Genomic DNA, 14,450 nt, shown 5'->3' on the forward strand with positions numbered 1-14,450 from the left:
TTTACTACTTTTTCATCTGTCCCTCCACCCGCAGCTGTGAATCTTCTCTGTGTGCTGAAGCTCAAGCTGATCTGTTACTCTCGTGACCATGCTACTGTTCTTCCCTCAGGACAGTCTCATGAGAAGCTTCGGCTCTTGTTCGCCTGCTACTAGGGTGAGCTGACGTTCACTCTGATAGATAGATAGATAGATAGATAGATAGATAGATAGATAGATAGATAGATAGATAGATAGATAGATAGATAGATAGATAGATAGATAGATAGATAGATAGATAGATAGATAGATAGATAGTCATATTTAATAAATTAACTTTGGTGGGCCAAGATGAACACTACATTTCCCAGAATGCAAGTGTTAAATTTCTTGGAACTATATTTAAGTAATTCCTTTTCCTGTCATTCCAAGTCCCTCCCCATAAGTAAAAGAGAGTAAATGAGGTGAAAAGAGAGTATGAATGATGGAAAACAGCGAGGCTTGATGAAGAGAGAGAGGAGGTCCATGACAGAACCTTCTCGCTGAACTTTACACAAATGATTGTTTACCAACCGCGGAGCGTAAAGAAAGAGCCGGGGTTCATGTATTCAGACAGCCATCTTTCTTCACGTGCCAGGACTCCGAAAACAAAGTGGCAGGACTCATTAGCATCCCGTTTCCCCCACGTTCATCTTTCATCGGCCCTTTAGGAATTTGAGGTCTGGTCTTAGGTGCTGGCGGGACGGGTCTCGTTCTGGGCGGAGACAGATGGTCTATCCGTTAGCACCTCGTCCAGCCATGGCCTCCCTCGCACTTTGTTCTCCCGCCCTCTACAAATCACAGAGTAAACCGCCAATCATTCATCACCACGGTAAAGGAGTCGTTATTGTCCCGATGACACCAGACAATCCCCTGTGAACCGCGCCTCTACCCCTCCTCTGTTGTAGAGGCATCCATCCAGCGGGATGAATGGAAAGGGGCGAGACAACTCAAGAGAGATGGACACAGGACGGAGATGACAGGATAAGAGCAGAGATACAGGTGCTGGTGGGATGGATACACATACCAGACAGGGCCCGCCTTAGATTTATGGAACAATGACAGGAAGTGAGGAGGGAAGATGTGTTTACTCTATATAACACCTGTTTTATCTGACCATTTGAGATAACCAGAGCCATTTAGATCAACACTGATGACTCGGAATAAAGAGGTCAATCGGGGAAGAGACAAACAAACAAAAACTAGGTTCGGACTAGAAAGTAAATGTGAAGGGAGGGGCTTAATGAGCCTTTCTGGCTCCTGATTGGATGATAGTGAATGCAGGGAATAGCAATGAGGCACATGAAGTAAAGAATTCACCTCTTATTAAAGCAACATTTCACCCAAAATCAAAATTCTGTCATCATTTACTAACTCTCATGTTTTCCCCAAACCTGTTCGAATTTCATTTTTCTTTTCTTTTTTTGTGATATATCATGTAATGGAAGTCAACAGGGTTGAGAATAGGGCTACAGGATATTGGAAAAAAACAGACGTTGCGTTATTGTTTTCCTGCAATATATTATAATGAGAAAAGAGACAGGACTTTTCTCCAAATTATTTTAATTTGGAAAAAAATGATTAATTCTAGAATGAGTGGGGTGATAGTTTTGGGGAGTGCATCTGCATGAAAAAAAAAAATACAGTAATTGAATCACAAATAATGTACTACTTCTTACTAAGAACCTTATAGTGTTGAATGATTTTGGTTTATTTTTTACAAAAACCAACTCAAAGCTCTTACAGTAACCTTAAAATGAGAGATAGAGAGAGAGAGAGAGAGAGAGAGAGAGAGAGAGAGAGAGAGAGAGAGAGAATACATTCCACTTGGTTACATTACCACTGTTTTTGACCAACTCCGTATTATTATGCAATTATAATAATTATGATATTATTGTGATTTTTATTGTTATTATCAAATACAAATATTAAATATTTTCTAAATAAGAAATATATTGTTCTAATAATTTTTTTTTTCAATATATTTAATGTTTAAAAACGTATATAGAGTTATAGATGTGTGCAGAAAAAAGGCCAAGACAGAAATATTAGTTTCGACTGATTTCATGATATTGTAGATAAATATTAGATAATATTTACCACAAAGAATTCGACTTGTGTAGTCACAGGTTTGTATGAATATAGAATTGTCTTTCAGTGTGGCTTTGATCAGATTTTAGAGCCGTTTTACTAAATTTAGTTTGGTTGTGTGAAAAGTCTTACCTGAACTGTATTATATTATCTTGTAGGTTTATGAACACGGCTTTCTTTTTTCATTTTCTCCTGCTTTTTTTCTTTGTGTAGCAGATTCTAGCAAAGTGTATAGATCCCGTTGAACTGCCGCTGTGTTGTTGGTTAGTGAAGTACGGTCTTTACTGAGTGAGCACTGTGAGCCATCACAGGCCAAACAAACAAACTCCACACATTCAAATCTATGCAAACTCTGGGTCCCAAAAACTGATCTTGGAACATGAAGACAGATGAATGCAATAACAAAGGCTTTAAAAATGTGTGTACTCTGTCACAGTAGTGTGTTGTGGGTAAATATGTGCCATAACTCACGCGGCATCACCGCGGCGGCGTTTAAGCGTTCATGTGTATAATTATTTTGGAGTATGTCTCCATTTTCTTTCTTTCGCTTCAAATCAATTTTTATGGCAGCTGATTTTATGGCCGTCATCAGCGCGGTGGAAAGACTCAGGCTGCGTCTGCTGCGGGCGTAAAACAGCAGAGAGGAGCCACAGAGATATTACCGCTTCCACTGCGCCTCAGGCGGCCACACCAATGAGGAAATGTATGTATTTGTGCGTGTGCTTGGTTGTGCGAGAGGAGAGCTGACCTTTGACCCACGTATCGTTGGATGTTGAGGTGCTGCTTTCACTGACTTGAGATAAACGAGATGACAAGCTCTGTCTGTCTTCAGTACGGATTCAGCTTCGAAGGGACCGTTTCTCAAACCCAGATTCAATCGAGCACAGGATTAAAAATGATATCTGACAGAAAATCATCTTTCATGCAGGAAGTCGAGCCGAGGGTTTAGAAAACGCCTCGTTATAAACTAAAAGATCACTGGAGAATTTATGATGATGTGACTGTGTTATGATTAGCACTGACAAGCATCCCTACTACATATATTTAGAGTTATGAATTTGAACATAAAATGGAAAACAAGTTTTGTTATTGTTGTATGCTTAAATCTAGTAATATACAGCAATGTTTATATTAGATTACGTTATGTTATATTAATTCAAAATAATATTTTATATTTTAATTCTAAATAATATATATCCTGAATTAAATTGACTTAAATCAGAATATATGCTTTGAAAATGAGTCTTAATTAAAAGTATCGTGTTTTAAGGATTTTAAACAAACATCTAATCCCAAATATTATACTGCTATATATATACACTAGATTTTTACATTTGTAACATATTTTTACATGGGCAACTTACATTTTCTTCCCAATATGTACATGTCTGGTAAACTGATTACTGTTACCCTATTTGTTCTCCCTTCTGCTGCTCTCACTTCCTGTTCTTTATCATGAGAGCCCGTCTTACTAAGACCCTCAGTGTCAGACTAAGCAATGGCAGGATTATTACTGTCCAAACACAGCGCGGCTCTCTTAAAAGAGGCCTGATCCCGGGGCGAGGCCTGCGTCTGCTCAAAGCCTTCTCCGCACGTTTGAAGCAGAATTAATGGCGGCAAATGTTAACACCTGCACTTCTGTAAATATTAGTGTCTCACTCTCTTTCTCTGTAAATTCTGCATGTGATCTTGGTCACCTCTGAAAGTGGATGAGGACATAATGTCATATGGACATAAAGGCTTTGTGGAGATCAAAGCGGCGAACGGGAACTGAGGGATCTGGATGTGTTTTGTTCCGAAAGCATAATCCGGGTCTCTCGGAGGGATGTTAAAACAGAGCTGCTTTGGTGCAGTCCATCATCATCCTCCCAACGCAACAAACCTGTCTTAAATGTCACTTTTATTCTTTGTTTCTAGTTGCGTCTTTTGCCAGAGATGATCTGATGGCCTTTATTTCCAGCGGGTGAAAGAGATCTCTGGTGGATTGGTGAGGAGGAGATTCAGTCTAATTGTTTCTATCTGTCTTTCTTCGTTGGCGGGTTTCAGGCTCTGGCGTCGTCCCAGATGTCATTTAGTATCTGCTCGCTTTGAGAGAGTTCACTCAAAAGCTGGAGGTGGAGTATCGTTCATCCAGCTCTGAACGTGCTGAAGTGTTATAGGATGTGTGTGAGTAACTTGTTATTTTAATGAAGTCGTAGTTTTAATGGTTGCTTTAAAAACAACAAATGATTGACCCAGTACTTTTCGGAAAGCACGACTCCTTTTTATGATCTCTTGCTCAGGATGCTGTGCATCTCTCCAGTCCTGCTGGGTTTAATGCATTCGGATGCCCTCGATGGTAATACTCGGGTCTGATACAGCAGCACGCCACCTGCTGTTCTCATCCAGAACTGCAGATTATCCACAGATTCATTTACCTTTAGGAACCTTTGAGAACATTAGCATCGTAATAGTAAACTTATCTTTTAGCTTGTTGTGTATTATATTATATTATATTATATTATATTATATTATATTATATTATATTATATTATATTATATTATATTATATACAAATGTATTGTATTTGCATGCACTTATCATAATTTTACAATATGAGTTTAATTCTTATTTATGATAATTCCTCCGACAAATATGTGTAAACGTGTACATTTTTTATATAAATAATTCTATTATCATTAGTATTTACTTTATTATTATTATTATTTGAAAATTAAATTACTGCATTAGTTTTGCAACAGTTTTTAGAGTTGGAGGTGGTATGACTGATATATACTTAGAAATGTTAATAAAAAATTAATTGGTGTTTATTATTTAAAAAAGTACTTTTTAATGTTTATTTTATTTTAAGTATCGCACATGATCTCAGCTTTGTCATTACATACAACTTTTGAATTTTTTTTTTTGAATTTATTTAATTTTTTTGCGTGATTATAATTGTTTTTATGTATATCTGAATAATACGACGGGAAACACAGCAAACACTATACCTTAGCATACAGGGGAGCTTTAAAGAATATCAAATATAAGTTTTTGACCACATACTTCCATTCATTTCATTTCATAGTTTGATGAATGGGTTCTTATTCAAACAAAAAGGTGAAAATAATAATAACAAAGTGGATGTGTCCAAACTTTAGGCTGGTGTGTAAGTTTAAAGGGCCGTCGGTGTCTTGGCTATACCCTCACTTGTAACCACATTGCTCAGGACCTTTTCAACATCTAAAAAAGAATGTCCTTGCATTCAGAAATGAAACTTGTGTTCTTAAGGTGACTCTTAAACACGTAGGATGATGCAAAACCCCTAGGGTTTTCAAAAGTCACCTGAGAAGCCAAGCCTGCAATTAGACCTCCATTCAGGAAACACATAAATAACAGAGACCCGGGAAGCTAGAGACATAACAGTGATTAATAGAACCATTCATTCAGGCAGATTTTCATCCTAAAACCTTACTCATCTTTTCCCTAATAATGGATAATTACAATCTATGGATATTGTCAAAGGTAGAGAGTAAATTAAATGGTTTTGCGTGAAGTTACAGCATCAGTTTTACAATAGTTTCAAAGGTGACACAAATTCCAGGATATTCATAGAACATTTAATTAATCTGGTACCTAAACTGGTTTATTTTATTTTATTTTATGTTATTTTATTTTATTACCTGGGTTTAATTTAGCATGATAAGAAGTGCAAATATGATTTAAGCTTTAACTCATTACATACAACTATTACAATTTATCTTTAATTAAATGGGAAGCAAAAAGGGGAGTAAATGCTGTTTCTATAAGGTCTCTGAATTTGGTATTTAAACAGAGGTTTACCATTTAAAACATTGTGACACTATTTAAACAAACTTTTACAGAAATGAAGCATAAAACTGGATCTTAAAATGCACTTTCTGTAGTCTTTAGTTTCAGAGGTCGAGGGAATCCTAGGATATACTCATTTCAAGGATCTTTTAAAAATGAATTTATTTAAAGAAATCGTTTTTTTTTTTTATGTATTATTTATTTTACTTTACAACTTTACATGCCTGGGTGTAATTTATGAAATATATAAATATGATTTCAGCTTAAGTCATTTCATAGAACTATTACAGTTTAATGAACGGAAGGCAAAAAAAAAAAAAAAAAAGTAAATAAGTCTCTGAATGTCGGTATTCAAACAAAGGTTTAACATGTACATTTTTGATTTCTGTACAAACATTTTTAAAATGTATCTCAAACTGTATTTTCTGTGCAGTCCTTGTTGTATGATTGAAAACAACATCACAAATGTTCATCCACCTCCGTGGCTGTCGGATGCAGTTTTCACAGATGATATTAACGGTGTTTGTTCCAGATGTGCCGCGCAGATAACCGTTCAGACGGGTAATTGACAAACAGATCGATGACCTTGACTCTGTTTGTCTGTCTCTGAAATGAATGGAGCTGCTTTCGTAAAGGCCTTCTTCTCTGAAGCCTCACGCTGCATTCTCCAAGTCCTCCACAGGAGAGCAGTGCCGGCTCAGTTTTGGGTTCACACGCTCACCCCACCCCCACCTTTCATTCCCCTTTCTCCTCCTCCTCCTCATGAATGCATTATTTATTTCCTGCTGGAAACACGCCCTCTTTGTTTAAATATTCATGAGGCGGTGTAACTTCTTTCAGGTCGTCACATTACCTGTCCTTCAGTAAGCCTTACACTAGGGGGCTAAGGAGACAGTAATGCGTGAGCATATGTGTGTTACTGTCAGCTTAAATCTGATATTTCAAGGTCAACTGCATAGATTACTGTTATAGTAAACTGGTGACTGCTATCTGTGACTTAAAACGGTGCTTTTGTACGGGAGAAAATGAACAGCCTCTTCTCTTTTAATGTCTCTGGAGTCTTTTCAAGTCATTGTTGAGAGTCAGACAGCGTTTGCATACCAATTCTCCACAGCATTCGCCTCGTACCCCACAGATAGCTAGTTTCCAAAGAGCCAGACATGCTAGTAATAATCCGGCTTCTGCAGGTCCACGGCGCTATCTGAGATTTGTTCTGGAGTTTAATAGATGAGCGTGGTCAGATGTTTAAAAACGCTTATCAGCTCGGTACTCAAAGGCCTCTCAGAAGACACAAGCAACGGGGAAGCCCTTTAGATAAGAACGAGAGAGAGCGAGATTGCTGCTGTTCTCTCCCGCTGGAAGCACAGGGAAGTCTGAGGAGGAGATGGATTGTAGTTGTGGTAGTTTGAGGTCACAATGACAGTGTGTCTTCTTGAATTAGCTACTGATTTCAGCACACAGTAACCGCTTCATTCCCAAACTTCCGGCTAACTCTTTTAATTACTTCCTTAATCAGTCATTAACAGGAATGTGTAATGTTGTAGGTTCAGTATAATGTTAAGCTCTGCTGACAGCATTTGTGACCTAATTTCAATCACCAGTAAAAAAAATGTGTAGACTTATTTTATAATAATACTAAGACTACTACTACTACTACTAAAAGTAATAATAATAATACTTATCATTATTGTTGTTGTTGTTGTTTTTATTTTTGTTTCTAATAATTTATTTAATGTTTAAATATTAATATATTACTACTACTACTACCACTACTACAAATTATAATAATCTTTTATATATTATTATTATAATTTGAAATTTGAATGCATAAACAGAGACTGTGACACACACACAAACACACATATAAAACTTAATTGTGCTGTGTGTGTGTGTGTGTGTGTATGTGTATATGTGTATATATATATATATATATATATATATATATATATATATATATATATATATGTATATATATATATGTATATGTGTATAATATATATATATATATATATATATATGTATGTGTGTGTGTGTGTGTGTGTGTGTATAAAAAATATGTATATGTAGAATATTTATTCTTATTATTTATAGGTTTTCCTACAAAGAGACAATTTATACAGCTTTGTTACGTAATAAAATATTGTGTGTTTTGGGTAAGTTATTTTCACAAATTCTGGACTTTGAAAATGTATTTATTTATTTAATTGTTTGTTTATTTATTTTTCTTTCAGCTGCTAATGTTTAAATCTTGTTTTCTGAATTCCACAGATTCTCCTCCTCAATCAGTGCAGATTTTTGTTGTTAATGATATTGATAAAAGTTATGAAGTCTTAGTGCATTGTGCAACACATTGAGGAACTGGCGCTCTCCTCTTGCATGTTTCTGGTTTGGCTGCAGAAGCAAGTTCAGTGGCCCGTCTTAAACACTGACTGGCAGGGAAAACAGACATGACTCAGACGCGACTGTAGGTAAATGAGAGCTGGGTAAAAGCGATCGATTATCCAGTCAGTTGTTGTGGGTCTGCCAGGTCACATAAACAGAAATCACAGTTGTGCTTGGCATTAATTGCCTATCATATACACATGCGCAGGTCAGAATACATTGTGTCATCATAAATACCTCAGCTGTGTTTTATAAGGCTCGCCACCAGAGCAAAACAATATATATTTCAGCTTTATACAGAATACATCATTTGCATAATGTAAAACTTGAGAGACAGGAGTGTTAAGACAGGGAAGGGTGTTGTGAAATTGGCCTGAGCGCAAACCACTGGATGAATGGCAATGCTAACATTCGTCATCCAACACAAGTCCCCCCCACACACACGCTTAGCCCACTATGATTTACCTCAGTGTCTGAGGCCGCACCATAATGCCACATTGTTCAGCCATTAGCTCCTCAACAGCCTCTAAACTTAATTTCCCTGATTTGTGTCAAAGCGCCGACAAGCTTCACCATCGATTACAGTGTCACGGGAAGCTTCTCACACCCATAAGACGACTGGTGGGGTGGAGGGGGGCGTCACTGGTTGAGTAAATATACGTGAAATAAGATTTAATAAAAATGGCTATATGTGGTCTAAGATCCTGAGATATTTCAAGCAGCATTTTGTTAATTGTTTTAGAATTAATATGCATGCAGCTTTTATGTGCTCATATTAATTGACTGGAATATTTGTACTTAATAATCATTTGTCACACTGCGGGAGCATTCAAAACGAACAAGTAAAGGCAAAAGAGCGATTTAAGATGGTAAATGACCAATCACAGGACCTAAAATATTCACTCTTTCTTAAATATTAATATAAATTTTCATATAAAATAAGAGATGCACAATATATCAATGCCAGGTCCTTATTCTATTTTAATTTTAATTTTAATTTTAATTTTAATTTTAATTTTAATTTTAATTTTAATTTTATTTTATTCTTTAAATTGGATGTTTACGTGTACATGCTGATTTCCATATTTTAGTTTTGCCATAATTTTTAAAAACAGATATAATAAAAACAAAAATAGACCCTATTAATGAATTTCTTTTTTGCAAATGTACAAATGAATATTTCTCATTTTTATAATGTACAAGATAATACTGATTTAACTGTAGTGTTTTAATTCAATTAATCTATATTTATTTATTTTACAGTGTTAGTTACAACAGTGTTGTAAATAATTTCACTTGTTACCACAATAGCTATTTCTACATGACCTGACTAACAATAAATAAACATTCAAAGATCGATGTCAAGAGTTTGATAGTCAACTCATAGTGCCTATATATTTGATTAAAAGAAAACGCTATACTTCCTATAGTGATTTGAGGAAAAAATGCATTATGTACAAATTGCAATGTTTATAGCATGATTATAGTTAAATTCAAGGCTTGACACACACTGATACAGAAACCAGAAACAGTAAGGAATCAACAACAATGGAGAATGGTAGCAAGCTTTGGTCTCTCTTCTTGACGTGGTTCTACAGGAAGTGAGTTCTTGATGATCCAGTGAAAACAGGACATCCAGTCAACCTCCATCTAATAGGGACACTCCTGAAAAAACAACAGGGATATAGAAACAAAATGCAGATTAGGATAACATGAAGGCATTCAAGTATTCAGAGATGGACAGAGAGGCATGAGGTGACTTTCGGTTGTTTACATGTATTGATGATGAAAGGAGACACCATAGATCCAGTCCAGTGTGACCTGTCTGACCTTTGACCTCCACACTTTCACCTGTGACCTCAGCTGAGCTCTCGCCCTCTTCTGGTCTTCCCACATACCTCCAGCTTCGGGTGAGGTATAGATATTCTCAAAGACTGATCTCATCAGCCACAGCTGAGAAGAAAAAACAGTCCTTTCTCACAAACATAGTTTCCTTGCATTGTTGGTTTATTGAATTGAATGTAACCCCTTGAACTGGGTTATTACTCTGCCCTACAAAGGCAAAGCAACTAAAATGGCTAAAATGAAAAAAAAAAAAATGGCTTCAGTGTAATGTGATTGTAATTTGATCTGTTTAATATTCAATTTCACACTCGGTTTCCTTTTAATCTGATTACAGTTGAGCCAAACCTGTTTGTCACAGGACAAAGTCTAATGTGTTTTTTATTCCTCTTCAGAAGAGGATGCTAGGAGGAAATTTATGTATTTTGAAATATTTCTATAGCATTAAAAAAAGTAATAAACGTAGTTGATAATAATAGATGATGATGATAATGATTATTGTATTGTTTATTATTAATCGGTATTATATTTTAAAATGTATCAAAATGTCATAATTGTTTATTTTCATGCCTGAACTTGAAATTTATTTAGAATTTTAAAATTGAGTTGAAATTGTTACTTACATGCATAAATAATAATACATATTTAACTTAAAAAATCGGTTCAAATCCACGTTTTCCTTCTGAATACTAATGAGAAATCATCACAATCAATTAAAAACATTTTATTTTTTATTCAGGTTTCTACATCTAAAATTACTTTTAATGGTCAGTAGAATTAAAAATAACAAAAACAAAAAAACTTGTATTTTTCACAGTATATATAACAATTTAGATATAAAGCCAGCTTTATATTGTAAGAATTGAGGACTATCGCAAAGGGAATCATCATATTTTCATTTTTTATTTGTATTTAACTTAAAAAAGTATGGAAAAGACAATATTTTTGCATATGTTATTACATTTTACCTTTGCATTGCAGTGCTACTGTTGGAAAATAATTGTAACAGAGACGCACAGCAGCACAACCGGGTCGTTTGATGATAAACTCTGCATTACTGTGTAAATCTGTTGTCAGTCTACAGCTTCATTCAGCAGCAGAATTAATGTGTAAATATGCTGGCTCATATCTCGCCGCTGTTACATCACGACGGGACTTTGGGGGTCTGTTTGTGTGCGTGTGGGTGAGATTTATTCGGCTTGTACTCTGGTGCTTCATTATTGCAGAGCGCAGGATCTCCAAACAATTTATGACAGACATCTTTATTGGCCCCTGTAAAATAAAAGTGAGGAGAAAAAAAAAAGATTAATCATCTCTCTCTCTCCATCTATCATTCGGGCCCCGGAACAGCCCATTAAAAAGGGCCGCAGTTTTACAGCGTTTTAAACGGGCATATGTCTGGTCACCACTGGCATTCAGCTGTGAGGGCAGCTTTAGGACCTCGTGCTCCAGCTCCGCTATCTAAATGAAAGGTTGGTGGTGTCGGCAGCTTTGCCCATCTGGATTTATACCATTGTGCGTTGTTTAATTGTGCCACTAAATAATGCCCATGTATTATTTAATAGGCTGTTATTGGGTTTTTAATTGGCAGGCCAGGAGGCACTTCAGTCTCAGAGAGTGCATTAAAAAACACAGGAAGTGGCCTGGTTATCTGCGCTAACTGGTGAGGTGGGTTTGTGTCGAGGTGTCAGGTGTGTGTGTGTGTGTGTGTGTGGGCGCGTTCTGCAAGGGTTTCAATTTCCACTGTAATACGGCTATTTGTTTAGGACTAGTTCCAGTGGTCGTAATGCTGCTGAAATATGGTTTGCGTTGAAAACATTAATAAGAGTACACTCCGATATGAAGTTTTATGAGAACGTTTGTTTCAAGACATCCCGTAAAAAATGCTGTCTCTTCTCATTACCATATGGCAACACTACACAATTTAATAAACTCTTATTTCCTGTTTAATATGTTATTTATAACTCTATAAAAAAGGCAAAATTTACCTTCAGCTAGCAGGCAAAATTGTGCTTTATTTGTTTTATTAATGCATTATCTACTTCAACATTGATGCTATAACATGACATTAATAATGGCAGATTTGAATGTTTTTGTTTTTTGTAACTATATAGAACATACTTTTTTTTTTTTTTTTACGGCCACTAAATGAAGTACGTATTCAGAGAGTATGTGATCAGAAGAGGGCTCTACGCTGATTCAACTCAAATTTATAACCTCATGTCTATCGCAACATTTGTGTACAGTTTTACAATGTTGTGTGTCCTAAATATTTGCTATAAAGCATTAAAATGACTTTTTGCAGCAGATAGTACAATCATTAGGAGCTTGTTTGGATCATACTAAACAAAATGATAAAGAGTAATGCTTTTAAAATGTTCACCTTTTCGGCACTAATTTGTAGTCAGCATTGTGTGGTTTTCTCATCATTACAAATCTCCTTCATGAATTCAAGAGGTCGGCAGAAAGCAATGGTGTTTATTTGATGAATCAATATCAAGTAATGAGTTTTGTGGATATGTTGAAAGCAGTGTAGACAACGATTTCAGCATTTAAGGTCAGTTTTGTAGTGTTGCTTTTCTAAACTACGCTGCTGAAGCTTCAGTTTCACGGCAAAGAAAATACAAATTTGCTGTCTGTATCGCACATGATGCAATAAAAATACTCATCTTTCTACTGAGAACCGTACTTAGTAATGTGCAACTAGTGTACAAACTGATTCACAAACAAATGATTCATGCTTGTTGGATCTTTTTAGTGAATCAGCACACATGCAGCATGACCAGTGCAGCAAAATACCTGAATGGATGAGCTGGAGTTTATAACGACCGTTTTTATCGTTTTAATTCAAATTTCTGCATTAACAACTGGAGCAGCCACTTTGAGATACATCTGCAATGGAAGCAACTAGACGTTTGACAAGAAAACAAACCCAGATGCACAGACACAGAAGTGGAGGACAAAGATAATTATGTTGTTCATATTGAAACACATTGCCTGCACTCTCACGCACGCACACACACACACACACACACAAACACATACTGTATATATACTGAGTCGTCAGTGAGGTTCACACATGCACATGCAATCCCTGATTAATTAGACCACTCATGCTGGCACACCACTTGATTTGCACACCTACTCAACCCCCCCCACACACACATACATAGTGTGCTGTCAGCATCTGAGGCTCTGATTTACATAAAGCCACTCAAGGGACTAACGGCATCGTCTCTAATTGAGCTTCAAGTCAATCTGAAGCTAGTCAGGGGACGTGAAGTGATTTAACATCACCGTTAGATGCAACCACAGAGTCAGACGCTTTAAAATAGCACCGTGTATCAGCACAGGGGCAAATAATGCTATCTTCTAAATGTCAACCATCAAATCAGCTAACTTCATTTAAAAAGGATTAACTGAAGTGAAAATTTGAGTTTTGCAAGACTTCTATTGGGTGATTTAAACGTTTGCGTTCAGTAAAAGTTTAGTGAAATTTGTGACCCCAAAGGAGTTTTTTGTTGCTCTGTTATTGTTCAGTAAAGGCAAATAAATAAAATAAATAATTATTTAGACTCTCTCTCTCTCTCTCTCTCTCTCTCTCTCTATATATATATATATATATATATGTATATATTCATGCATGCACACATTCATATATTATTTATTATATTTTAATTCAAATACATTTATTATAATTTTTATTTTCTCCAATAAATAATTATCAATTTAATATATAGTAAATATACAGTAGATATAGTAAATATATATTTATAAAAAAAAAAAAAGAAAATAACATAGTTGTTGACTTGGCCAAGAGGGTATGGAGAGATCAGATTAATGTAAACAGTATTTTTATATATTAAAAATATATTATATTTATATATTTTCAGTATATTTAACACCGTTTGAGACATTATTACATTCCTACAGAAGTCGATCTCCTTTGAGACGCTACACAAAGCTACCGCGACAGTAAAGTGTGTGTGTGTTCGTGTGTGTGTGTGTGAGACAGACCTCCGCACCTTGTACTTTTTAGCTGGGCTGTATGAATCCCCTGTGTGTCTACACAGCCATTTGATACAGTATTTAGACAGTAGGCAGCGTATGTCTTTTTGTAACACTAGACACTTAAAATGTGCCTTTTACAACTCTAGTTAAAATTAATGAGCTGGTTAAATGTCTTCAGGTATAAACTGTAAAAGTGTGTGTAAGTGTGTGTGGAGTGAGATAAAGTGGGTGAGAGGGGAGGTATGGAGACAATGGCGTCTGCGCTCCTCTCGCTGTCGTTCATCTCTCCCTTCTTTCCT

The 14,450-nt window shown here is 35.9% G+C and overlaps 1 long non-coding RNA gene across 2 annotated transcripts in view; it reads left to right on the forward strand.

Moving 5' to 3' along the window:
- Positions 1–14,450, forward strand: part of LOC127946398 (uncharacterized) — a 218,321-nt gene that overhangs the window by 29,266 nt on the left and 174,605 nt on the right. The window contains exon 3 of one of the 2 annotated variants that reach the window (XR_008151085.1): positions 4,153–4,273. The exons of the other annotated variant lie outside the window; for it this stretch is intronic. This is a non-coding gene — a long non-coding RNA (uncharacterized LOC127946398). Of the gene's footprint in view, positions 1–4,152; positions 4,274–14,450 lie in introns of those variants that run through there. 2 annotated transcript variants of the gene reach the window in all.

This window comes from Carassius gibelio, chromosome A3 (assembly GCF_023724105.1).
Source record: "Carassius gibelio isolate Cgi1373 ecotype wild population from Czech Republic chromosome A3, carGib1.2-hapl.c, whole genome shotgun sequence".
In the NCBI taxonomy this organism is placed as follows: Eukaryota; Metazoa; Chordata; class Actinopteri; order Cypriniformes; family Cyprinidae; genus Carassius; species Carassius gibelio.